This window comes from Lytechinus pictus, chromosome 12 (assembly GCF_037042905.1).
Source record: "Lytechinus pictus isolate F3 Inbred chromosome 12, Lp3.0, whole genome shotgun sequence".
Classification (NCBI taxonomy): domain Eukaryota; kingdom Metazoa; phylum Echinodermata; class Echinoidea; order Temnopleuroida; family Toxopneustidae; genus Lytechinus; species Lytechinus pictus.
This window is the reverse complement of record NC_087256.1, coordinates 16773891-16800337: the sequence shown is the minus strand read 5'-3', so window position 1 is coordinate 16800337 and position 26447 is coordinate 16773891. Positions and strand designations below refer to the sequence as shown.

Here is a 26447-nt window from a genome sequence, read left to right as displayed (position 1 = left end):
AAACCTTAAGCGATATTTCTTTATTATATTTACTGCTATTTTTACTATCAACTGTTTGTCAGGGTGAACTTCCCCTTAAGCAAGTATCCCAGATTTTCAGCCCTTGTATTTGTATTTATAAATACAGGTTTATTGGTACGTTGTGATTTTCTCTTTAGATTATATTTAAAAAATATATGCCACTTACTCATATTTGCTTCCTGTTACCCAGGGGTAGTGTATGATTCATGAAGTGCAGTGTGCGTTAATTATGGCTGCCAGACTAGAACTAAGTTGAGTGAAGTGTCAGCAGTTAAGCTTAATATGTATTTGCCTAACTGTGTGAGGGTTCCCTTCAGGCATGCAGAGAAATTGAGGTAGAGTTAGGTACATGTATAGCTTAGAGTTAGGCAAGTCCCATATCTTGTAACATCCATTAGAATCTGACTAGCATCAGCAAACTGGCAATGTACAAATTTTATTCAATTTTCAATAGTGGACGAGCCTCAATAAATTTGCCTAACTCTGTGTGAGGTAGAGCTGGAGGCAAATATATCACACGGCCCCTGGGAAGTGCGGGTGCGGATTTTCTTGGGGTGTACAGTACCCAGGCCCCTGAAAATATGGTTAGAGTTAGGCAAAGTTTAATTCATTGTTCATATTCTATAAGGAATGGACATATTGCATCTTTAGAATTGTTTAACTGTGTAGTGGTGCAGTAATGTTGTTGATGATACCGATCTTGACATGGATGGTGATGATCATGATTGATAACTATGATGTTGATGGTGGTGGTGAATAAATGTGAAGATGTTATTCGAACCTTGATTCAGTGCCAAATCTAGTTGAGCATCGCAGTTTGATTTCTACCTTGCTTGGAATAAAATCATCGCAAAACATGAAGCTGTTAGTGTGTCAAGTCATCAAAAGCAAGCATGGAAAAGTCATGTTGCTTTCAGAAATTAATGAACTTTGTTGAAGAAAAAAGTGCTTAAGTTCTCACTGACTCGGAGGTATATTGTACCTCTTCGATGAAATGGAAGTCATTAAAGGTTTTATAAGCAACAAATTTTGAGGTTCGTCTTCATTTTGCATGAGAGTATCCTGTAAGCAAAGGCGATGCATTCAAGGATGAACACAAGCATGCGAAACACATAAGCTAGGCCTACTGGAAGAAGTCTTAATGGATATCTTGGTACTTTCATCATGATATGTGATTTGTCAACCACATTGCTTTTAGAGCTTGATTTCTGTCTGATCTGATTTTGATTATGATTAAATATATATGTAGCTGCTGAATCACAGGTATTCATTGAGAATCATAGGCAACGCTACTAACCACCTCTAATGGGAGAACCTTTCTCACTTAGTGACAATTGACTTCTAATCCAGTTTCGGTTGTTGGAAGATGCTGGCTAGAAAACTGCATGGTTTATCTTGCAGGAATATTCCATATTTTCTTGTCTCAGACATTATCTTGGTGTGATCATTATATTAATTTCACTTTCCTCTCTATGAATAACTTGGATGGATGTAAGAAGTATTGCTTATTTAAAAGAATGATCATAATGTTTCTTGCAACTGTTGCTCACACAAAGTCATGTAGTTATGACACTTGTCAAGGATGCTTTCGATGCTATTCTTCCAAGGTCATCTCATCATTGTCCTCATCGAAGGTTTAATGATAGAATTTCCAAGGCAAAACTGATCTGTCATTGCTAGAATGTTTGTGATTTCCTGTTTGTCAAGGTGGAGGGAATTTCCCCAAAAGTACAATGAGAATGTTCGAACATGCATGTTGGCCTTGGAAGTGTACTTCAGAGATTCGTGCCTTCCGTCACATTCCTGCCTCGTCAGACCATTCCTTCACTCAACAACCAGCAATTAATCCATTGTCATGTGACAATCATATGTAGAACTAGTAGCCGAAGAACATGATACCCTTCCTTATACATTAAAAGAACAAAGTAGGGGAAAATTGCATACTCTTATTGAGGTGAAAGGTACTTGGAATCTTGAACTGTCTTAGATGGCGGAGAGGTTAGCGCCTGAATGGCCACTCACTCACTGACAATCAACACACCTATAACTCCTTCAACACCAAAGCTGAGAGCTGATGACTTTGGCCATGCTGCAATGGCTGCAGCGGATGGGTTAAGAAGGATGTCCCTAGTGGCCTTTGGGATCTCATCCTCCTCTCATTTCTGGCTGTCCCCTGGCTGAACCTGATGTCACAGTCATCCCCCATCCTGTTGCTTTGATCTGGAGAAGACAAATACATGCCAGATTTGTCATGGACGAGCTGGCCACCAACCAAGAGTCTTTCACACCAGGGGAGTGTTTCCTCAAGCTTTTTTTTCAGGGATTCTCGTTCTAAGCTACTGAAATCCTTGGATGTGATTTGCCAAGAGTAAACTTGCGAGTTAAAATCCCGAAGGGGTTGATTCAGGAAATACTCCAGGGGATGCTTGCTGGTTCAAGGCTTGGTCAGATGGGTAATAATTAGCGAAGAGCCAAATGTTTGAGACCCTATGAGTACATAGCAAGAGTTATGTTCTTTGCAAACTGCTACACGTATCTCTAACAAAGAGTGGCAATTTTGGTATGAGAAATTCTGGTGCTTTGTAACTTTTGTGTGTTTGTCCAAAATTGATCGATGCAAGAGTATCTCTAATTAACATAAACAGTGCTTTACAAGTATTTTTGAGTTTTTAGTAGGTGGTAAAATTAATCCACAAAAGGCTAGTTTGCGATTTGAAAGCCTTTTCTCTATATGGAATGTATAGCTACTAGCCATCATGCTAACTGTTATCTCGACGTGTTATTTAGCGGACTTGATTTCCAAGTAAATATTCTTATCATAAAGTGTAACCAAAATGATATTAGATGATCTATCAATAAAAGCAGTTCATGTTCCTTTCTAAACTAATCTCATCTTTGCTGCACACAGCTGAAGCCATTTACATTTTTATTTTTAATGAATCTGTTATACAGATCACCATATTGGTACTACAAGGTGTTCAAACTTTATTCACGCATGTAAGGTCTACTTGTTTACTCTTAATGCTTAAAAATCCCATCAAGTTTTTAAAAAAATGTAAAATGGCGCTATTGCCTTCAGAAATTTAGCAGGCCATGTCTTATCCTGTAAAACTTCACACAAAGATCCTCAGTAAGCTGATTACTTGCCTCTAAGGTTCATCACATTCTTAGATTCTCTGTCTATCTCAAAAGTTTGACAGGGATATGCATGTAATGCTTTGTGCTTTGTCCAGCCTTAACCCATCCTTTCTTTAACTGATATATCAAACCCCAATAGTTATGAACTGTGAACATACAGTAACTTCATCACTGAATGGAAGAGGTTAAAAGTAGATGTTCATGAAGAATTAAGCTAATATATAAGTAAGTTTGGAAACTATCTAGTCAACAACAAATTTAATATTACTAGAGATGCATAAGATTCTGAACTGATATTAAGAGTTATACTAAAACTGACAAAGTTTTTGTTCTGATTGATTGATTGTAGTAGCATTTGATGAAAATCTCATACTGAGGTGCATTCATACAGGGAGTTTTTCTTGGCTAGGAGAAAAGTATTGGCTTTTTAATATAATATCTGAATTATGTTTATATATATATTTTGATTCATCACAACATCACAATATTGTACAACCACCAAAGTGGCGGTAAAGTGAATACAATATGGAATAGATATACCTCATTTCCATTTTTCTTTACGAAGCAATCCAGGTATATTTGTAACTGTAAGTTCTATTTCTGAAATATGGTCTCTTAGGGTTCAAAGCCATCATGAATGATAGAACTTGTTAATTTTCAGGTGTGAATTGGTGCTTAATGTGCGGTGGCTGTCAGGAAGACGCCCGATTCATATGTCAACAGCCATTTTGGGCACTGCACAAATATTGCGGGGAAGCGTTTTATCATCGGCTTAGCAAAAGTACACAGGAGGGAGAGAGAGCGCGGACGGAAAAGGATGATGCCGTTTTTCGTTCCCCCTCTTCCCGTATCCATCCTGCTCATCTCCTGTGTGCTAGAGGTACCGTCCCTCGTCGGGAGGGGGAAGCCCATTTCCAGGAGGCGCGCAATCGTGCCAGTCATGGTGCCATATGTGAATGGTTGTGCAGTCACGATCACAACGCGTGTTGCCAATTTGACAATTTCCATGCTTTGCAAGAGATAGAGTGGTCATGTTTCATTAAGAGGATTTGAAGAGAAGCTTTAGGGAGGAAGCAATGAGGGGATGAGGTCAAATCAGGGGCAAATCTTTCTCAGAAAATTGAGTAAAATGCCCCCAGTGATTGTCTCTTCTCTCTCTTCCCACTTTCCCCTTGCGATGATTGACAAAGGGTGTACTCATTTCTTCTTGTTTAGTTGCTACTGAACAGTTGTCATGGAAAGGTCAGAGATTGGGCAACCATTCAGGAGAGTAATTAAAGTGTTTAGAGCTTGACATGGAACGGGAGGGCAAGAGTGCAACGTTGGTGATGATCTCATTTGAAAAATAGTGCATGGGGCTGGGACTCATTCTTTGCTTCTTTTGAAAGAATGACATCCCTGGTATATGAAAGTAAAATTAAATTTCAGTAACCATTGGGAATTTTCCCTTAATGTTCTTATTAATCTATTTATCCATGTTATTTCAATTTTGGTTAAAGCTGTTTGGGAACCTTCCTTACTGTCAATTTTGTAAATTGTTTTAATTTTCTCCTTTTTCTGCTGCTGACCCTGTCTCATGCATCATTGAGAAATGAGATTAAAAGTATGAAATATTTGCCTACCTGAACTTTAAATATAATTTTTTTAAAGGATGAAATATGATTTGCTAAATAATTCGTAATGGTTCATTGATTCAGGTTAGTACTAATGCATTCATCTCAATAAGATTTCATGCCAAAGTTCCAAAGTCCTTTGCACAAAATAGATTTGGTTGCTTACAATGGACCCAAGGAAAAAAAAGTAAATCAAATTTCTTTCCAGCCCTGCCTATCAAAAAGGTATTGAACTGTGAAACTGCAAAACACAGAGATTAGGTAATGTGGCAGATGAATAGCAAAGGTAACGGTGAGCCCTCGAGTTTAGGGGGTCAACTGCTGTGAATGTCGAGAGACTTACAGTAGAAGTGATGATTAATAGTCACTTATTTCTGTTTTTATTTGTGGATTGATTTTGTTTTTTGTTCCAGTTCTTTCATCACGTATTTTAAGGCTGCATTGAAACAACTTGAAGCCCAAATAACTAAATAATTCCTGTTAGCAAATGGCAGATATTCTAGGACTATCAATATTCTGACAAATTTCTATAGCATTCTCGATACAAGTAGGCCTAGTAAATAAAAATTAAATTCTTGAGAGGGAAGGCAAGGGGTAAGAATGAAGTAAAGCAGACTGTGATAAACAGAAAGAGAAAGAGGAGATCTAAAAAAAAAGGTGAGAGAGAGAGAGAGATAGAAAGAGAGAGAGAATACAAAACAAAAACAGGAATGAGGTCAATCAAGGCATGAATTGGGTTAACGAGAAAAGAGAAAATATCACTGATATGCGCTCTTCCGACCTTTTCGATGAAGGTGATGGGGAGGAAGAAACAAAAGTGGCATTTACAGGGCACCATACAGAGAACTACTCAACTTCAATTTTCATCATCGAAAAAATTAAAAGTGTTTAGTTACAAAATGCTAGAAACAATGAATTCTGTCCATATGACAGCATTAATCATGCATTATTTATTCAGAGATTGGAATTAATTAAAATCGATGAGAGGCAATGTGCTATATGCGATTGCGTTACAGAGAAATCATGACATTCTGAAAGATAATTGTTTATGACTTGTTGGTTATTGGCAGGTAGTGTCCCCACTGTGAGAATATTCTGACAGAGAGGGTATCAAGAGATATGTTCATACGACATACCAGAATATTTTAAATTACTCTTTTGTTGCCTTATTACTATTAGTGCTTGAACAAGAAAAACTATAATCCTTCTCACTCCAAAAATAATGCACTTAGAGAAAGTTTAGTTTAGTAATATTAGGATATCTTGTCCTTATCCAACATATTTTCATTTTATTCTTTTATGTTCACAATGTTTGATTTTAACAACCTGTAACTTCTAAGTCTGCCAGAGGCTTGCCAGATATACCAACAGGTAATACACCGCTTGCCTATCTTGAATATAAAAAGTTTTCTTTTTCGTTAGATCGCTCTTCAAATCTTTCATCCCACCAACTTGACATTAAACCCATGAACCCATGTGTGAACACGGCTGGTATCATTGGTATTTTGTGGTTTGCGTGAAGTGAGTCATCGGGTTACCAATTATTTCTCTTGTGTTTCTCTCTATCTCGTTTTTCTCTGACGAACGAAACGTCGGTCGGTCGGAGCGGGGAGGGTATCCCTGCTGTCAAAACCTGAACTATTCACCTGACTTTTACTTGAACTTGACATGACAAGAATCAATCAAAGTGCAGAGATGTACATCTACCTTCAAGCTTTAAAGGAAAAGTCAGGTTTTGATAAGAATTCAAATCCATTGCAGTTTTTTGTTCATACAGTAGTCTAAAAGTGATAAGTTTACGATGATGTGAACTTTTTGCTCATCTAGATATGTAATGGGCCAAGAAGATACAAAATAGACTTATTTACTCCTTTTTTTTGGCTCTGAAACCACGACTAGGATACAAAAAAAAAATCAAGTTTTGATAAGATATCAATCTGATTTCTCCCAGTTTTTGCTATGTAGATAGTTGATTAATATTAAGACAAAGGTATGAATAAGATGCAGAATTTTGTTTTTATCATTTAGATGAGTAATGGCAAATTAGAGGGAAAGTAGACAAAATCGACTTAGCTACTCTTCTTTGGCTTTAAAACCATGGTTACACGTGTAGAAAAGTCAGATTCTACACATGTAGAATAGATATTAGCTTGAAAGAGAAATTTAAGAAACTCCTTGGTGTTTTCAATTTCAACCTGTTTCTCCCTTTACATTTTCCCCCTTTTTTTAATATTCTACGATATGAAATCTTCTAACTATGCATTTCTCTCTATTTGTTTGAATAAACTATACAAATAATCTTTTTTTTAAAGTGCTCCTGTTTTAATGATAGGTGTGTCTTGGCAGAATTTGGCCAAGATGTCTTTCTTCATCAACATGAATAATCATAGTTTAGTCATTGGCTTGGGGAGAGTTAAGCATTTTCTTCATTTTCTTTTTTTTTTGTTCATGAACAAGTCTCAAGTTAAGTTATGAAAAAGTGACAGAAGTTGGTAGGTTGGATGACTCTTTTTTTTTCTTCTAAATTGTTATTTTGAATAAAGAAGGGTAATATTAAATGGGTGATTAAAATTCTGATACTGGTATTATTTCCTGTAGCTGGAGAATAGCAGAGTAGGGGGCAGGTTCATGAACTTTTAAAGAGATAGTGCAGATTTGTTCATAGGATGTAATAATGTGATTTAGGAGGACCTTTCATTGGGGGAAAATTATTGCTTTTAGGAGGGATAGGGAAGCAACGTTCCTGCACCCCTATATGTTGGCAAGGCAGACTTTCAGAAATATTAAAGATCATTTTGTCTTTAAACTATACCATGAAGATATTGTAGATAATCTACCTCTTGACATGTACGTGAACTGATCGTTAGGTGATTAATCAAGTAGCCTTTGACAGGTCACGCTTTTGTGGCTTCAATCTTTTGTGACATTCATACCTGTTTTGTTTCTATCTGTGCTATGTCAGCAATTGTATAGATCCTATAAAGGTGTGCATGTACTTGCTTGACTCAAGTAACACCAGAAGTTCTCATACTTTGACTTTCTTTTAGGCTTATTTCGTTTCTGTTCCCTTGTATGTATGAAAAGAGGGGGGTTGTTTGTTTAGAATGTGAATTCCCAAAATTCCAAATCCAGAAGTTGCGTGGTTGAAGTTACAGGAAAATAATCTTTCCGGACTTCTCCCTGGATGCATGATCCAGAAAACAACCATTTCAGATCCATTTTGACGTATTTCTGATACCAGATATCATTGATTACAGATTGTGTTGTCGTGAAGTATGTACAGAGTTGACAGCTCCACGACTTTGGGTCCCAGCACACCGATACTATCTGAATCAGAGCATGGAATACTTACAATAGCAGTATGAAATATTTCTTCGAATGGTGCCTTTTTCTTTCTAAACCGTATGCCATAACTCCTGGTGACATTGTGTCGTCATTTATTTCTTCTTTATGACATCATGGAACACAATGAATGAAGGGAACATGGTATTTGGCTTTTCATAAAGTTTCTTGTAGGGTATTGTATGAGTGGAGGCAAGAGGTTGCCAGATTTGAATCCCAGTCCTCTATTGATAATTCCATTGATAAGACTTATCAATCAATGAACGTTTAAACTCCCCATCGAAATGGTACGTGTGCATTGTTCAATCATAGTTCTGTTGAACATCTCAGATCCTTTTTGTCAATGAACAAGTTCACCTTTTCCCCCTTTTTTTCTTAGGGGATAAAATGTTGGTCTTTTTGTGGTATGAATCTTTTTATCACCCCTTCACCCCACAGTTTTCTGCCTCCATGTTTTTAAGGTAATTATGGTATAACCATTTAAAAAAAAACTATTATACTGGAGTCAATAGTACATTTTCTCCCAAATATTTTGGTGAGCCTTTCATTGTGTTGATCTTTACTCATCTCTTTCCAAAAGTGTGTTTTATGAAAAATATTTTGTTGAGTCTATTGTGGAAAACATGTGGTTACGTGCAGACTCCAGCATTGTACCATGAAGACGTCACATGGTCAAATCCGAGACTTTTCAGATCAATACCACTTGAAATGTCATTCCTTTAAAATCCTGGGGTGACAGTATTTTTCATTGCAATAGAGCATGGAACTCACAAAAAGAGTTGGTTGAATGGCTTCAGGTATCTTAACATCGGCATAAGCTAGGTTACTTTATGACTGATAAATAACTAAATTCTAGGCCTAGACACATGATCTTATACTGTCACTCCACATTTCCAATGGGTTGCCTGGCATTGCAACATGAGGTTTACGTGTGATGGGCGAATCATGAACAGAATATCATTGTCTCTCTTCATCAGTTCATCCCAAGGAAAACTTCAGGTCATTTTCAATACAAGTTTTCAATTGGATTGCCTGGCATTGCAGCATGAGGTTCATGTGTTATGGGCAAATCAAGGAGAGAAAAGCCTTGCCTCCTCTATTCATCCCAATCATTGCAATGCTGGGTTTGGATCCAGGAAGAAAGGGGTGCCTCCTCTATTTGGTATATCATTCAGACCATATATTTCAGATGGTAAGATATCATTATGTACAATAACAGGGAAAAAGATATATACCCAATATTTAGGGATTTATTAACCCAAAATTGTATACCTTGGCTTGTTAAAAATTTATAAATTGAGAAGAAGCAATCCATTAAAAAAATTGCACCTTATTTCTGTTAAGCTTAGGTTACCTAGGGAGGCAAGAACCCCTTCCCACATGGCAACAAGACTGCTGTACATGAAGTGGTTCTGGAAACCAGATCAGGAGATGGTGGTGAGAACGCTAGCGAAGCAATCTTCTAAACTGATTTCCTATACTGGTTTAAAGATGGTTGTTAGAACGCTAGCAAAGCAATCTTCTAATTTGATTTCCTTAACTGGTTTAAAGATGGTTGTGAGAACGCTAGCGAAGCAATCTTCTTAACTGATTTCTTAAACTGACTCAAAGTTAAAGGGAAACCAAATCTAAAAAGCAGATGAGAATAGGGTCTTATATAAATTCTTGGATAAGGAATAAGAACCTTTTTTGCTTGTGTGGGGGGACAAAAATGTTAGAATTACAGTGCGTAGCGGCATATCAAAACCATGTCGCAAGAATTTCATTGTGTATCATTTGAAAGCTCCTGTCATGTACTCTTAATACTGATGGTTCAGTTACTGTAAACACCGATCCTTGCATAATGAAGATATGCCAAGTTGCAGGTCGATCATGGGGAAAATGAAAATCCGCCTCAAGATGGGATAATCGGGGTTAGGGAAAGGTCAGATCTGAAAATGATCTCCTTAATGCCACAGTAGAAAATAAAAGAGCTAGTGATGCATGTATTATATGATAATATCAATCTCTCTTCTCTCGTTTATGCAGTCTTTTAAGTCTTTGCCAGCTTTATTCACTTCTCTGACCAAATTGAAATGTTACTTCAGCTTGCACATAGTCCATATACAAGAGGGATAGCGAGAGATATCCCATATGGGCAAATAAGGATATCTTTATACATTGCAACATAATAGTTAATATAAAGTTAATACTTTCAAGGAGTGGGGTTGTTTATATTTAACAGTAGGTAGGAATGCCTAATAAATTTGAATCCAGTGGATGTTACATGTAGATTTGACTGATCGAACTGTCAAATGACTTCCGCATTCCTTATTCCCCAAGATTAATTTCTCGACAGTGACGAACCAGATTGTGAACGCAACTGTTAAGAAATGTGGCTTAGGCAACAAATAGCGGATCATCAATTCCCTTCTCAATTCACCTGGATATGAACCTGGTGATCCCAACAGAATCTTAGGGTCAAATCAACAACTTTCCAAAAAAAAAAACCCTCGGAAAGCTCAAATGCTGTCAGAGTGTCATGCAAAGTTCACCAAGTCTTACTTTTTTCTTTGGCATGTTTGTACAGATCTATTGCAACATAATGAACCTTAATTTACCTTCATCACGCTGGGATTTAAACAGAAAAGGGGCCAATGAGCTCTGCAATAGGGTCACTTCTTCTTTACTTGTTACATCTCTTGCTTTCTCAGAAAACACACTCCGGGGTCAAACATTAATTTCTCTATCCCTGAACTGTTAATTGAATTTCCTGGACAATTATTCGATCAAGGGTACCCTGGGATGGCTGGGTACATACAGACAAGTTTCATAAGATGATTAGGAGGGGAAAATAAAACATTCTCCAGGCCTTTCGTTTGTGCGGTGAACGATCCCTTTACCAGACCATTATTGTGAAATTTCCAGGAACGACTGATAATTAGCTGTGTTTCAGTCCCTTGGGTCACTCAGCTATGGAAGCTATGGGTAAATTCCTAGAAACGGGCCTGTTTGTGACTGAACAATACATTGCCAAATACTTTTCCGTACTCCAAGTTCATTCAACCCCATATATGATTACTATTGTCAAAGTCTAATATTGCCAAACCAACAAAATTGTGTTTTGACGTGTATATGAACCTGAAGTCTTGGCCATCACTGCTTTCTACCTTTGGAGTCAGTGGGAGATGGCAAGGGAAGCTGAGAAGGTTGGCTTGATACCAAATACAAGAACAAATATTTACATCAAGTACTTGTTTCCATAATTCAATTGGAATATTATACAAAACAGTAATACTCTATAAAATCAAGTGATAAGATTCAAAAGGAGGTTTTTAATCTCTATAAACTGAGAGCGTTAGAAATGGTGGTTGATAGACAAAGCCTGTTTTTAGTATTTGGGTATTAAATTGTAAATGGGTTAATTAAGGCAATTAGAGGATTATTTCAGTGTAATCATTAAGCTAAGCATCTAACCTAATCAGAAATAAAGGGTGTGAAGATTAGTCTTCATGGGTTCAATTCTGTTGAACTTTTATTAGGATTCCAAGAATCTGAATTTTTTTTTGTTTCTTAATTTTCAGTCGGAAAAATAAAGTCTCCCCACATTTTCTGAGTCACAAAGGAAAATTTTAAAAGAGCAGGGAGGGAGGGAGAGAGAGAGAGAGAGTCAAGGGGTAGAAAGGGGGGGGGGTAGTTGAAAAAGGTAGGGTGACAAGAAGATGAAACTTGTATTTAAAATAGTTGTTATCTATACAACCTACTTTCAATGAACTTTGAAATGAGAGGGTTCAATTATTCTGTGTGGACATTGATGGATGGTACCATTATAGCATCTTACGGTATTACAAAATAGCTCAAGATTTGGGCGGGAGAAGACATAATATTTGGATATTTCGTAGGTTAACCAGGGAGCATTTCTATGGTAACGTGGCAATGTTATGGTGTCTGCCAAGAGAAAAAAATAGGCTCATTGTCTCAGAGTTAAAACCTCCTGTTAATCCAACGTGAACATGAATAAAGAATTTTTTTTTTTAATAATCATTTTAGATGCGTTTCCAAACAAAAAATTGATGTTGTTCTATACAACTTTTAGACTGGTTATGAAATAAGTGAAAGATTCCATGACCCCTCATCAGATATTTGTTTGGCCATTAAGTACTGGTCTATTAGCCATCAGTTCAACCAAGAACATAACTTGGGAATTAAACAATTCATCTTTCGCTAGTCCCTATATATTGCCTAATCCAGGGTAGCTGGATTTTACTAACTGCCTGTTCAGACAATACCGAAATTAATAAACATCTCATGATTAGTCAACAGACACTAATATGCTTTTCACACTGCACTTTTTCCCTTAACCCCAGGAAATTGGTGGGGCTAAGGGGGGGTCTTAGCCCCACCAATTTCCCAGGGTTAAGCTTAGCCCACTTCGTTTTCACACTACGTTTTAGCAAAGTGGGCTAGCACGGTAAATAGTACGGTACTATCTGGCCCTGCATAAAAGCAGGGTTAGCCGGCTTATTGTGGTGCTAGCACCACAATTGCGGTGCTAAGAGATGCAGTGTGAAACGAAACAGGGCTATGGAAAAGTGGGGCTAAGCATTAGCCAATCACAGAAGTTGAAATTGCACGTTAATCGCGCTCTGTATGGTAAAATCATCAATATTAATCAGCTGTGTGATTGCCCGGGGTTAAGGCGTTAACCCGGCTAAGCAAATAGTAGGGGGTTAAGAAAGACAGTGTGAATCGAAAAAAAGATAGTATGGGGTTAAGGATAGTCCGGGGTTAAGGATAGTATGGGGTTAAGGAAATGCAGTGTGAAAAGCATATAAGACTGCATGAATAGAAAAGAAAACATTGAAGAGATATGCAGTTTTCCATCATTTGTGTTTTGCTTTTGGTCATTTCAGGCCTTTCTCCTTGAAAGTAGTTTTTTTTTTTCTCAGCCCCATTCTTGTTTTGGTCACCACACTTCAATTCACTAAATAGCATTACGTTAGTCAGTGGTTAAATGTATATTTTCATTCCATGTTAGTAAAACCAAACAGTTATTATCTAGAGTTATTGATAAATTTGATAATGCCATTTTGCAACACTTATGTAGCTCTTCATACAAATAATTCGAAGTGCTGGATATTATTACCCCCACTATAGCATCGCTGCTCATACTTAGCGTTTCAAGGAATAAGTTCATTTACCTCACCTGGGTAGAGAGTGGCAAATGTATATTAACACCTGGCTATAGGACGTTTGGGATGAGGCGGGAATTGAACCAAGAACATCTGGTGTGGATAGATATCCACTAGACCATGACACCTCTGCAGTGTCCATACACAGGAGTATTGGAAAATAGGATGAACCAAACTTGGCCGTAGAGGGCTCACATCAAGATAATGAAGAACCCCCAGGGGCTTGTAACACAAAGCTTAGCAATGATCGTAGAACATTTTTCTACGATTGATTCCATTGACCACAATGTACAATCAATCGTAAAAAATCAAGCGTACGATCAATCGCTAACCTTTGTGTTACGGGGCCCAGGTCTGTCTTTCTTTCTGTCTCTTGAATTGTGTAATAGATGCAGATGGGACTGCAAGGGGCATTTCACTAATTTTGTTATTATTTCTTGGTAGTGGAACTCTCTCCCACCTGTCCACCAGAGTTTTGGTTTGCAATTAAATTTCCAAATACCAATGACCAATCCTGATCATTGTTGCATGTGCACTTTGTTCAGTACACTGACCAGGAACCAATCAGAGCGGTTCTTTTATATTCATAATTCATCACCAACCTTTATGTAAAGGGGCCCTGCTGATTGCTCTCCACATATCAGGCATCTGTTTGATATTGGACAATTATATTTATATTTAGATGTTCATGGCAGGAAAAGAAAAACAGGGGATTTGCTCTGATTGGAAATTATTTTGAATATTGCAATGCTCGGTGGACTTTCCTGCCTGAAATGAGAATCTGGAAATAGTTGCACTCGTAACCTTTCACATTCTCCTTTTCCCAAGGTACATCTTTTATAACTCCTAGTTTCGAACTCTAAATGTTAAACCTCTATCAGTGTTGACACAGATTTATGTGAGAAATGTGACTTTGATTCCAAATAGCTGACTGCATCTCGGCTTTAGATGTTGGCTATTCCCAGGGTGTTTTGAAATTGGAAAATTTCCAGTGTGTTGATTGGAGTGAGTTGTAAGTGTAGAGTTTCTTTGATTTGTTTGGCTATATGGAGTTTACATCATTTTCTGCCCTTTCAACTTTCACCTCCCCCTCCCACTCCCATTCTTTTCTATTATGTTATGTTATAAATGCTATTTTTATCCCATCTGTATCTACATCTATACCACCTTTCAAAAATGTGGTTGGAAAATGTGTCTTTCTTTTGGAAATTATGCTCCAAAGATTTTTTTCAAAGCAGAAAAAGAGTCATAAATGTTTAAAATTTTTGTTACAAATGTTTTAATTTCCTCTTTGTATCTAAAATTCATTGATTTCTAATTAAATGAAAAGAAAAATATGGAATAGTTAAATCGGTAGGCTTGTTGGTTGATTTGTCATTTCTGTGCCCCTGACAAAAAGTCTTTTAGCAGCATAAAGCACTGCCCCTGTCTGTCCTGTCCAACTGTCCTTCCGTTCATCCCCGGAATTTGATTACTGCACCAATATTTAAAACATAGGCCTATTAGACGTTTTGTTTTGCTTGAAAACAGACTTGATGTCTCGTTAAATGACACTGACATAAATATACAAGTCCGGTTTGAATAAATTCAAAGGTCAGAGATCACAGCCCATTAGCGCATATATATTTAACCCCCCCCCCCCGCATGTTAAAACTTTTTTAAATGGATTTTAAACATTCATTGTGTGTAGATAGATGATCCTAATAAACAAGTCATCTTCAAATCGAGATTCCACTATCCATAGCTTGTTATGAATTCAATACTTAAATAAATAAATGAATTAAATCTAAAAAATGTGTTAGATTTTCTCTTCAGGTAACAGGCAAATAATTCTTTCATCTCCATGGATAATAAGACCCAATATAAGGTTACATTATGTTGAAATTACATAAAAATTCATATAGAGCACTTGTTGACTCAATTTATACCGGAGTACCATATGTATTTATTTTTGTTATAATTGATGTATATTATTATTTTTCTTACTTATGTTGTTTATTTCTTGGTTTCATCTGGGATGCACATTGACAAATGCGCAGAATCGGTTTTGAAAATCTGAGTGACTGGTAGGACCGTAGGAGGGAAGAATAATGTTTTCTATGACATTGTTTCCCCAGCCCTATGGGAGCATCATGTAAGTAGGGGTTAATGGACCCGATTGCTCCTCCCACTCAATTCTATTACGATCTGTCTTCGAGGAACAGGTTCCGACATCAAAATGTCCGATTGGGCCCTCACCATCAAGCTATCGTATCGATTACCCGTCCAAGTTCAAGTTAATTGAATCATGGCAGTGTTTACCCCAAACAGTTCCCCCTTGAAAACATCACCCTGGTATTCTGCAGGATGTTGAGGTGATAGCAGAGGAGCTGATGACTCTAAGATGCGTTGCTGTGGCATCGGGGGAACGGGACGTGGTACGGGGTGGGCGGAGTACCCATTTTGTGATATTGTTATTTAATCGTGGTGTCGCCAGTGTGATGATGATGTAAGGAACAAAAGCAGGCCGTTAATGGCAGCCATATGTTGTGGATCTCATGTAACCCATACCTGTCTGTCAGTACCTGTCGTCTCTTGACGATACGCTCAGAATTTCTGGCTAACACTCCCGTTACTCAACCGAAACTTTGATCTCTGTTATGACATCCATCCAGAATAAAAACTTTTCGCCTCAAAATGATCTTCATCTGAAGTTCAAGAAACTTTTTAATGATATCTTATAAATCAATGCGCAGAGCTTTAGAGGCACATTGAGATGTCAAATCAAAATTTGATTTCTGCTGTACTAGAAATGTGTATCAGTATCATTTTTGCTGCATACATTATTCTTTAAATGTTGAGGTAGTTCTTAAGTTCTATCGGTAAACCAAAAAATGTTTGTGTGTGGAAAGCTCCTTAGATTTTTGTAAATGATTACTTGGGGGGGGGGGGTATGACAGATATAAAAATCAAAGGCAGAGAGTTTTCACCCAGATTTGTAGTTGCGAAGATGTCTAGACATTACTAACTGGATTTGGCCTTGGAATTTTACAAAATGGCTGCAAAAATTGTTTCAATTTCATCAATTTTGATACCTTGACATGACTTATTATTTTATTTTTTTACACATTGTTTTAGGGGGATACATGTATGTTTGTTTATTTGTTATTTATGAACAGGTGGTGTTGCAAATGAATCAAACAGAATTTTCCCAAATATGGTGTTGAAGTTAAACTGTGCACATGTATGGGCTGAGTTGTGATCATCACTTCATAATTGGTTGATATGAAACAGCATTACATCGCTGTCATTCAGAAATCCATGTTCTGTCATGTATGCGTTGTAACCCGAGACATCCAGGGTAGCGTCCTTGCCCTCCCAGAACATCTTCAGGACATAAGTAATCAGTTGGAAACTACTATCCCCTATTTCAGAGCCCTTCAGACAAGCATGGAAGTGTCGTGTGGTGGTTCTGATTCTTGCCTTGGAATCAGAGGGTCATGTATTCGAGTCCCACCAGGTCCTAGGTTCCTTTCGCAAGTTATCAATCCACACTTTGCCACTCTCGATCCAGGTGTTTATGGGTACCTGGTAGGGTGCGAAAGCGTATGTCGTATGCCTTGCAATCGAGTCTAGGAACTCTTTAAGTTGGAATGCTCTACAGGAAGTGAAGTAAATGCATACATTCTAACCCAATCATCATGACCAAAGTCTCTTGAATGCAATCATCTTTGTAATCACGCTGCTGTCCAGTGATGGACTTCAGGAAAGACTTCTTTTATTGTATCCTGATTTATTTGGGTCAAAAATTTGTGTGAACATGACACTGGAATGATAGGTAGATCATGTGAAGGCTCTTTAGATGGTTTGAAACTGCCTCGATAGCAAGAATCCCTGTTAAATTACAAGAATTTTTTAAGGCTAAAACATACCTGATTATTATTTCCACATTCACACCGCCCCGAGCCCCCGACATACTATTCGGGGAAAGCAGTACGGTCTGATAAGCAGGCATGGTGCGAGATTCAAAATCGCTAGCTCAACAGCCACCCACGGCGCCCTCACCCAACTACACGCTGGGCTAAAAGTTCCCGTAATTTGCTATCACACTGCCAAAATACCTGCGATCCTCTCGAAAGTTCTTGTAATTTTAGGAGGTTTCAGACTGCCTCGAAGTTCGTCAGTTCCAGGTATTTTTGCTGTGTGAAAGCAAATTGCGCGTAATCTCCCCGAAAGAAAATACCCGCTAAATATTAGGTACTTGTCAAAATATACGGATAGATCACTCTATTCAGAGCCATTGATATAATGGCTCTGTTCTTTCTAGAGGTATAATTATCTATGAGGCCATTCTCGTTACGTTTTCTAAAACTAGTTTACTGGAAACCGGTTCAGGAAACCAGTTTGGAAGATCACTTTGCTAGCGTTCCCACCTGATCACACAAAAGTGGTTTTCAAAATCACTTCACGTAAAGCGATCTTGTTGCTATTGAAATGCTCTCAGTTTCCGCTAAACTAGTTTCCAGTAAACTAGTATTAGGAACGTAGTGAGAATGGTGTCTAAGAGACTTTCAGCAAAACAAACATGGCTGAATAGATATGCCTATGTACGAAGTGATAGCCAGCCCTCGGTCAAAGTCTACAGAATCTCATCCTCTATTCAACATAACAGGTTTGAGTTTCTTACAAAAATTAGGTAGAGAACCTGGAAACTATTTTATGTACTGCAATTTTCTTCATCATTAAACCAAAGGCAATACAAATGACAAATATCCAAATTGGAGAACAGATGAATAAACCAACTAGTGACCATTATCGAGAAACCCTTGCTTTATATCTGTACCACAGAACATGCAATTGTACAACACATTCTGAAAGAAGAGATGATGAAGAAAAGTCTCTTTGCTTACACATTGATCCCCCTCCCCCCAATTAACCTTACTCCCACAGATCAAAAAGTTGCCTTATACAGAACTTGCTGTGATCTGATTCTTACTATTTTGTACAATGTATTTTGTTGTGATTTTTATACAGTAAATAAAACCAAACCAAACCTTTTTTTCTTCGGCCAAAATAATCTTTCTTGTAAGGTTGCTGATTCGATTTAGATATCTGTGCCTACTAATCACAAGGTTAGGAATGGGTCACAGAAGTTCATTGATCTCCTCCAGCTATGGATTAAAGACTAATCCTGCCTCAGTCATTAATCTCACAATGTTTCACCAGAGTAAAGTATTTTCGCTTTTCTCTGTCTCAAGCTTTTTTTGCTGTATCTCTTTCTCCTCTCTCTGCATATTTTTCTTTCTCACTCTTTCTCTTACTTTCTCCATCTCCATATTTTGTTTCTCTCTGTTCCCCTCAGTCTCTCTTGCTGTCTCTTCCATCTTCTTTACTTTCTGCTATTCTTCTTGCACCGTTTTGTGTCTTAATAATGAATCTTCTGGAGCTGGAATGGTGGGGATTAGCGGATGCCTGGTAGCACAGTGGCATGTTCATCTGTCAGTACATGATTATGCCCTTGGGCCCAGGGGTTCCAGAAACATGAGTGCCTTAAAGAGAACTAGTCAGCATGTGTATAGGTATCAAGCTGTGTGCCTCTAATGTTACATCATTCGCTATTGCGGATGCATTCAAGCAACCGTTTTCACCATAGAATCACGATTTTCAAAGATGTTCAGTACAACCACTGCCTCCTTGATTTAAAGCATGGCAGCATTATTTTATCTTAAAAAACTTTAAAAATGTAACTATGAAGTGCTAAAAATTGTGTCTTTGTTAAAGGATTCTGCAAATTCATGAGGGCAAAAAGGTAAATTGAATGCAAAAGCCATCTCAGTGACATCACTCTTGTAGTCCACTTAAGTTTCAAATAGGCCTAGACTTGAATACTCACTGATCAAGAATTCTTGGGTCACACTGTGCAGGAGCTGTAAATGAGAGAGAATCAGCATTAATCGTAATTCACTTGAACACTGTCCCTCAGTAACTGTTTTATGTTTGCTGTTCTAGCTAAAGAATAGCTTGAATGCATCCCACTTCATACGACCCTCAGTCACCTGTAGTATTACAAGTGAAGCCAGAGACATCTATTATATCCTTTGGGGGGAAAATTATACACTTGGTTCAGCGTAATGGGAACCCTTTTTAACTGTTTGAGCGTGTTTATATATCTGTTTGTGCTTAAATTCAATTTATCTCATGGTCTAACCTTGCTTTCTTGTTCGGATGAGATTAATTGGTCAACATCTTAGGAAGACGATCTCCACAAATAAATTGGAACCATAAGTTGTTTATTGTAAAATTCTTACAGCTTCTATTAGTTTTCCACTTAATTATATTTTCTATGATACTTAACTGTTACATGAAGCGAAATATTTAAGATAATAACAACTCGTTTTATTGTTATGGTAATCTCGTCCCAGTAATTATTCAACATCTTAGGAAGATGATATTCACAGAAAATTAACTCCCCATATCAGTCTTTTCTCAGATACTTCAATTTTCTATTGGTTTCCCAAATTCCCATTCTATCATTTTCTTACTTTGAAATATCTTAGTCTGTTTATTAGTAATCTATTGATCAGTGATTTAGAAAGATATTCATGGGTTTTGAGACAGGAGCTACCATGCTCCCATAATCAAAATGGTTTGATTTAAAATTGCTTGGCTTTCAACATAAGGGACATGTAACATAATGAGCTACAATTAATATTTACTAGGGATCCCATCATTTTGTTCATGTTTTATATAAACACTTGTATGTCGCATGCTCCATATTTGCTAAGAGTTTACCCATCATGCCATTGCGTGTATTGACCTCGGGCACATCATTGTGGGTAATGCTAAATTCATAAAATCTAAGAACGGGTAAAACTGTTAAACCCATACAGTAGCTGATAGCTAGTACATGGAATCCTACCATTAATTCCGTCTTAATTGCGCTGTGCAGGAATGGAATTGGAGGATGATACAATGTAGCCATTTCAAGGCTCTTTCAAACATTTCCTGGATTCAAAATTGCTCCATCCCCGATCTCTGTAATGACTTCTAGTCATGAGTTCCTCTATCAAGCCGAGAGATTTCTTGTACAAATCAGCGCATTGCCCCCTCCACCTGTTCATGTTAATTCAGCTTCGTTGCTTGATGATCTACCAAACTGACACCTTGGCTTTGAGATGACGGGAGCAGCAGTTCCCCCTTACATGAAATGATCGGCTCATGGAGGATTATTGCGGGCACATGGAAGGGGTGAACGATCGCTACTTTTAAAGGCTTAAAGTCATCGGATTTGCTTGTGAATCTCAGGAAATATCTGTATACTTGTACCAATGAGAATGATCTGCAGCCTGTTTTAGATTGAGCAAGGGGTGACTGTGCATTCTGTCTGCATTTCTAGGTGGTTAACCTAATGCCTAATACAGAAGGGTGGATCCAGTGTAAACCTGATGGAAATTAAAGAATACAATATTCAGGTTATTACATGACAGCTTTTACATGCTATTGGTGAGCTATTCGGAGAAACTGATCATTAGTTCTTTTTTTTTTTGGATTATCGTATCACGACTGACATCTGTTTAGATTCTTGACAAATGAAACATATATCTTATTGAATTGAATTCAGCAGACCCAACCAGATTGCTTGAGTAGTACAAATGAATTTTAACAATCCTGATTTATACATACTTTGCTCAAAAATATATTTGCACAGTGTGTTTGATATGTTTGTATTCAGTGTCATTTAAGCTAATTTATGTTTTATATTTCATGAACTTATCAATCTTTAGGCATTTTCAGCCTCAGGAAGTCAAAGCAATATTCATTTGATTGGCAAAGCAACTGACAAATTGTGTGTGTAGAGAGATGCATTTGGCCAAAGAACTTGTTGAACTTGTCTTATAAGGCGGGGCTGCACCGCCCCGAGTTTGCTCAATCTCAAGAGTGTAGCACGATCAGCCCTCTTCGCGATTAATCTCTAGATTCAAGAAACCCCATCTCCATCAGCGCAAGAAGAACAATTCGTGCTCGAGCGAGGCATTGATGCATTATGGTCTGGTGCCGTGAATTGATAATCCCGAGTTGAATCTTTGAGTGTGTCTGCACTTAATGAAGAGCACGCTATTATGCAAACAATGCTAAGTTGACTTAGGATTGCAATCTGGAGATTAATCCAGCGAAGTATCGTGATGATTGCATCTCCATTACAAATAATCTTGAGATTGTTTAGATCAAGAGAATTTGGCGGATCAGAAATAGGGTGATTATTTGAAAAGTCAAGCTGATGCAAATGGCCCTGTAGACTTGATGGGTAACCCCAATTCTTTGCTGGTTAATGAGTAATACATGTGATTATACACACCAGAGCACTCACAAGAAAAGTGGATTACATTCAGGACCTTAACTTTCTGTCATCTTCTTAAGATCTAGATGTATTGTGAATAGCCCTTCCCTCTGGTCTTTTCTCCTGTATCATGTTTATCTCTTGTTTTCTTCAACTTGTCAAGTTCATGAACTGTTGAATTTCTTGCCTTAGCCATGATTATCCCCATGCTTATCTGTTTGAGTCTTGCATATTCTGTTATTTTCATTATTTGTTATTTTGTTTTTCCTTCTCTTATTTTGATATTCTTTTGATGCATTATTCCTCAGGTGATACAGCAGAATAATCTTATGTTTTATTGTGTGCTTATTTTCAAACTTTCCCTCTCTTTATTTCTTTGTAGCCTCTTTTCATCCCCCAAATCCTTCTCTTCCATCCATCTGTCCTCCCACACATTGTATATGCCTAATTCTCGCATTCTATTTATCTTTTATTACTATTTTTTATGATAATCTTCAATTATTAATATTTTTTTACTTGGACTTCTTTCTGTAAACATGTTTGGTTGATCGGATGATGCGTTGGGCTCATCATTCTGTGCTTCTGTTTTTATCTGCTTAGTTTGCAGCACCCTCCCCTCTTTCCTCACACACACCTACCAACCCACCCTAGCACACTGCAAATACACTCTCTCACCCTCACCTATACAAGTATCGTATCAGCCCCTCCCCTCTGTCTTCACATAAACTTACACACCCTCCAACCCACCCTAGCACACCGCAAACACACTCTCTCATCCTCACCATACAAGGATTGCATCAGCCCCTCCCCTCTGTCTTCACACAAACACACACACTCTCCAACCCACCCTCGCACAACACAAACACACTCTCTCACCCTCACCAGCCCCTCCCCTTTGTCTTCACACACACACACCATCCAACCCACCCTAGCACACCGCAAACACACTCTCTCACCCTCACCATACAAGTATCGTATTAGCCCCTCCCCTCTGTCTTCAGACACATACACACACCCTTACACCATCCAACCCACCCTAACAGACCACAAATACCCCCTCTCACCCTCGCCCATACAAGTATCGTATTAGCCCCTCCCCTCTGTTTTCACACATACAGACATACACACCCCCCAGCCCACCCTAGCACACAAGTACACTCTCTCACACTCACCTATACAAGTATCCTATCACTCAGCCCCTCCCTCTATATTCACACACTCCAACCCACACAAGCATACCATTTTTTTTTCAACAATACCATCATTGAACTTACTCCCACACCCTCACCCACATAATCATCATATCACCCCCTACTACTCTCTCCTCACAGACACGCACACCTCCACCCACATTTACCCTCCAACCCACACAAGCACACTGCAAATACACTCTCTCACATCCTCACCCACACTAGTATCATTTCAGCCCCTCCCCCGCTCTCCTGCACACACAAACACACCCCAACACACACACCAATACACATTCACACCCTCACCCACATAAAACATCATATCAAGTGTAGTTTAGTTGTTTGTCACCCATCACTCTCTATACCTTCTTTCCTTGGCTTTATCTATCTCTGAGGTGACCTCTTCCTCAACTTTGCATTGAAGTCCTACTTTGTCAGCATGCTGCTCTTTCTTTTTCTCTCACTACCCTCATGGAATGCAACAGTGACATATCTCTCAACTGTCACTCTTCAGCTGATGCTTTCCAGATATCTTCCCTACCAAAAAGACCTTCCTTGGCTAAGAAACAACATAAACTAGTGCCCTTTTGGCGCTGAGCAGATGATATCATCTTCTGTTTACATCTAAGGCTTCTTCTTTTCCTTCCAGCCGAACAATGGCAGAGTGAAAGATGTCAATATCTTGTGGGAGAAAACAACAGTTCAGGTAAAAGGGAGGGAGTCCTTGTATCCCGTATGGCTTCCGAAAACATTCTGAATTGTCTGATGCAGTTAGGCATTCTGCTACCTTTATTTGGGTCAGTAGTAAACAGATTAATTAAAGTGTGCTACCTGTTGTCAAATCACCAATGCTTCTTTACCAGCAGTAGTGACATCACTAACCTTCCAGCACCCATACTGCCTGCTGCATACATTGTGCTTATTATCATTACTTTTTTTTCCAGAAACTGAAGACTTGAAGAATACAGTCTTACTACTGTTACCCTTATAAAAAAAAACCTTATTATTCTATAACGAGTACATTCCTCCCTGCTGATTGGAACTATTCAAGTCTATTATTAAATTCGCAGTAAGGAGCATTTAAAACTTTTTATATTCACAGACAGTACTGTCCTTATGGTCAAGAGTTCATTGATCCATTGTTAGCTTGAGAAGAATGACACCTTCCCTGCTGTTCCACTACTACAGGTACCTGTGTTGCATTCATCTTTAAAGCAAATTCATGGAAAAGCAGATTTTGAAGTAAAATGCAAAAATATGAAACTGTTCTGTTGAAAATAGTAAACAGTTGAGTAAATTAGTAGCATCGAATGACTCACCCCCTGGCCTTGATAGTCACAAAAGGTGCTATTGATCACCCCTTCAATTAATCAATCAAAATCTTAAAGAACTTATAAGCACTCCATTACTTTAGTCCATAGAGATTAGAGGAGTATACAATGCTATACGTATTATGCCAGAACCGCTGTAAGGCCACTTAAAGACTTATGGAGATAACATAGACATGAAACAGCTATCTCAAGAAATGAACAATTTACATCCATTGTAGCGCTCCATTTTTTCCCATCATAAAGCCAAATATATCCATTATTGAATATTTAACAATAATAACGGACCGCTACTTCGTCTGTGTTTTGACCTTGGTTATAATACTGTTTCTAATCTCTCTTTATTGAAGTAAATGAATTGCTCTCTTACCTTAATAATAGTGATGTGCATAATAAGATTTAAAGATTAGATTTCTTGTAGGGGAATGTATTATTGACATTTAAAATGGGTGTTTATGGGATACATGATCAAAAAGTCAAAATGCCAATGAATTATGCTAGAACCACAACCCTTTCTTTTTTTTTAATTTACAATATGCCATGCACTCTGTTGCACCAAATGCTTATAAAAAGCAGATGTGACTTTTATTTCAGTGAAGGTTTGTGGGGGATTTCTGTCATTCAGTTGTGATGAGGAGTGGAAATAAGCTTTGTGATAAGTCATGACGGGTTGTTTGACTGATGTCTTTAATTTCAGAATTAGCCAGGGAATGCTTTTTGGTTTGGAAAGACTTTCTCTATTGGTTGAAAAAACTGGTTTAATCTGTTCATCAGTCAAAGAATTGGAAAGTGTCTTTTAGAATTCATATTGAGTGAAGTGATGAGGTGAATAGTAATATTGATTTTTTTTATTTTAGAGTGGTGAAATACATATAAAAACTGTTCACTATATTGTAAATGCGGATTTAAATTTATTCATTAAATGATGTGTCCTTCCACTCCAAATAAAACAATTTGTCGTACCTTTATTGAAAGAGAAGTTCTTACACATTTTCTTACACTTTTCCCATTGAAAAAAACAGATTTGCTATTGTATGTCAGGCAATTTGTGAATAGTTCAAAACATGTTTGCAACCTGTTGCTTACTTGACATTGCACTTTCAAATCAAACCACTTTGATCATTATCCTGCTCTGTGCCATGTGGTAGTGTGTTATGGAATACTTAACCCCCTTGATTTGTTGTTGAATAGTGACAAATGGTTAACAATGGTAGGTATGTGTGTAGGTGTGAAAAGTCTATACCCAAAGGTCCATGCCCGTATCCTCACCTTTTCAACTTACCAAATCCAGAATAGAAATTTCTCAAATTGCTCTATTTTTGCCTCATAAACAGAATTTATTTCCCTTTATCATTTCTGTGGATTTGAGCTTTCATGTTTTCAAGGAGGGATAAACAAGGTTTGTTTTTTCCTTCAAATCCTGCCAATATATTATTTTGCTTCTTCCGTAAGCTCTCAATTTGTGGTGGAGAAAGGTTCAATCAACCAAACGTTACCCATTAATGGTACCATTAATCGTCATTTCTCAAAGTAAAGTACTATTTTATGCTTTTTGAGTTGGTTAACTTGAGAGTCATGGAGGGTAAAAGTTCATCGCTTGGTCATGTAGCTTTATTACAAAAATTGCACACTCTGCATTAAAAAAAATATTTTCCACCTTATTTTTTCTTCCCTGAGAATTCAGCCCTCCCTTTGAACCATAAAGCAATAATTATTATTTCTATTATAACTCAACAGCTATGAACCCATAAAGTACATTGGCATGACCAAAATAAAGAAGGAAGTGAGAAAATTGTTATTTCAAACATGACAAGTTTTGATAGGGCCCTATTTTGTATGTGAAGGAGGGGCAGAAAAGACAATGCAGTTTCAAGGCAGCATGGCGTATAGATGTTTTTCCTTACAAATGAAAAAAAAGGAGCCCTTTAACCAGTTGTTACGTCATTCTCATTCCTACGATAAGGTAGTTGTCTGGATCAGAAACAGTCACTTCAGTGAATGGTGAACTTTTGACAGTTTCCAATTTATCTTTATTTTTTGCATTTCATTCGTTAAACATGAGGTAAGGACTACCTCAACCCCAGCCCCCAAACATCACTAGATTCAGAATTTACCCCCAGAATACCTTTTCCGTCTGAGTTTCATGGGTTTGATCCCAGCCATGATTGTGTTAATGTCCTACCACAAGAAAATCATGCATTTTGTGTTGCACCTGACCCAGGTGTAGTAAGTGGGTACTGGACAGGAATATTAATTTTCTGAAATGCCTGTGCACCTGGAAGGTAGCCGGCTATACTAATGGTAATAATGACAAATGGTTCATTGAG

General features: G+C 37.8%; 1 protein-coding gene across 1 annotated transcript in view; it reads left to right on the top strand.

Moving 5' to 3' along the window:
* LOC129273610 (myoferlin-like) overlaps positions 1-26447 on the top strand; it is a 63282-nt gene that overhangs the window by 29542 nt on the left and 7293 nt on the right. The window lies entirely within an intron of this gene.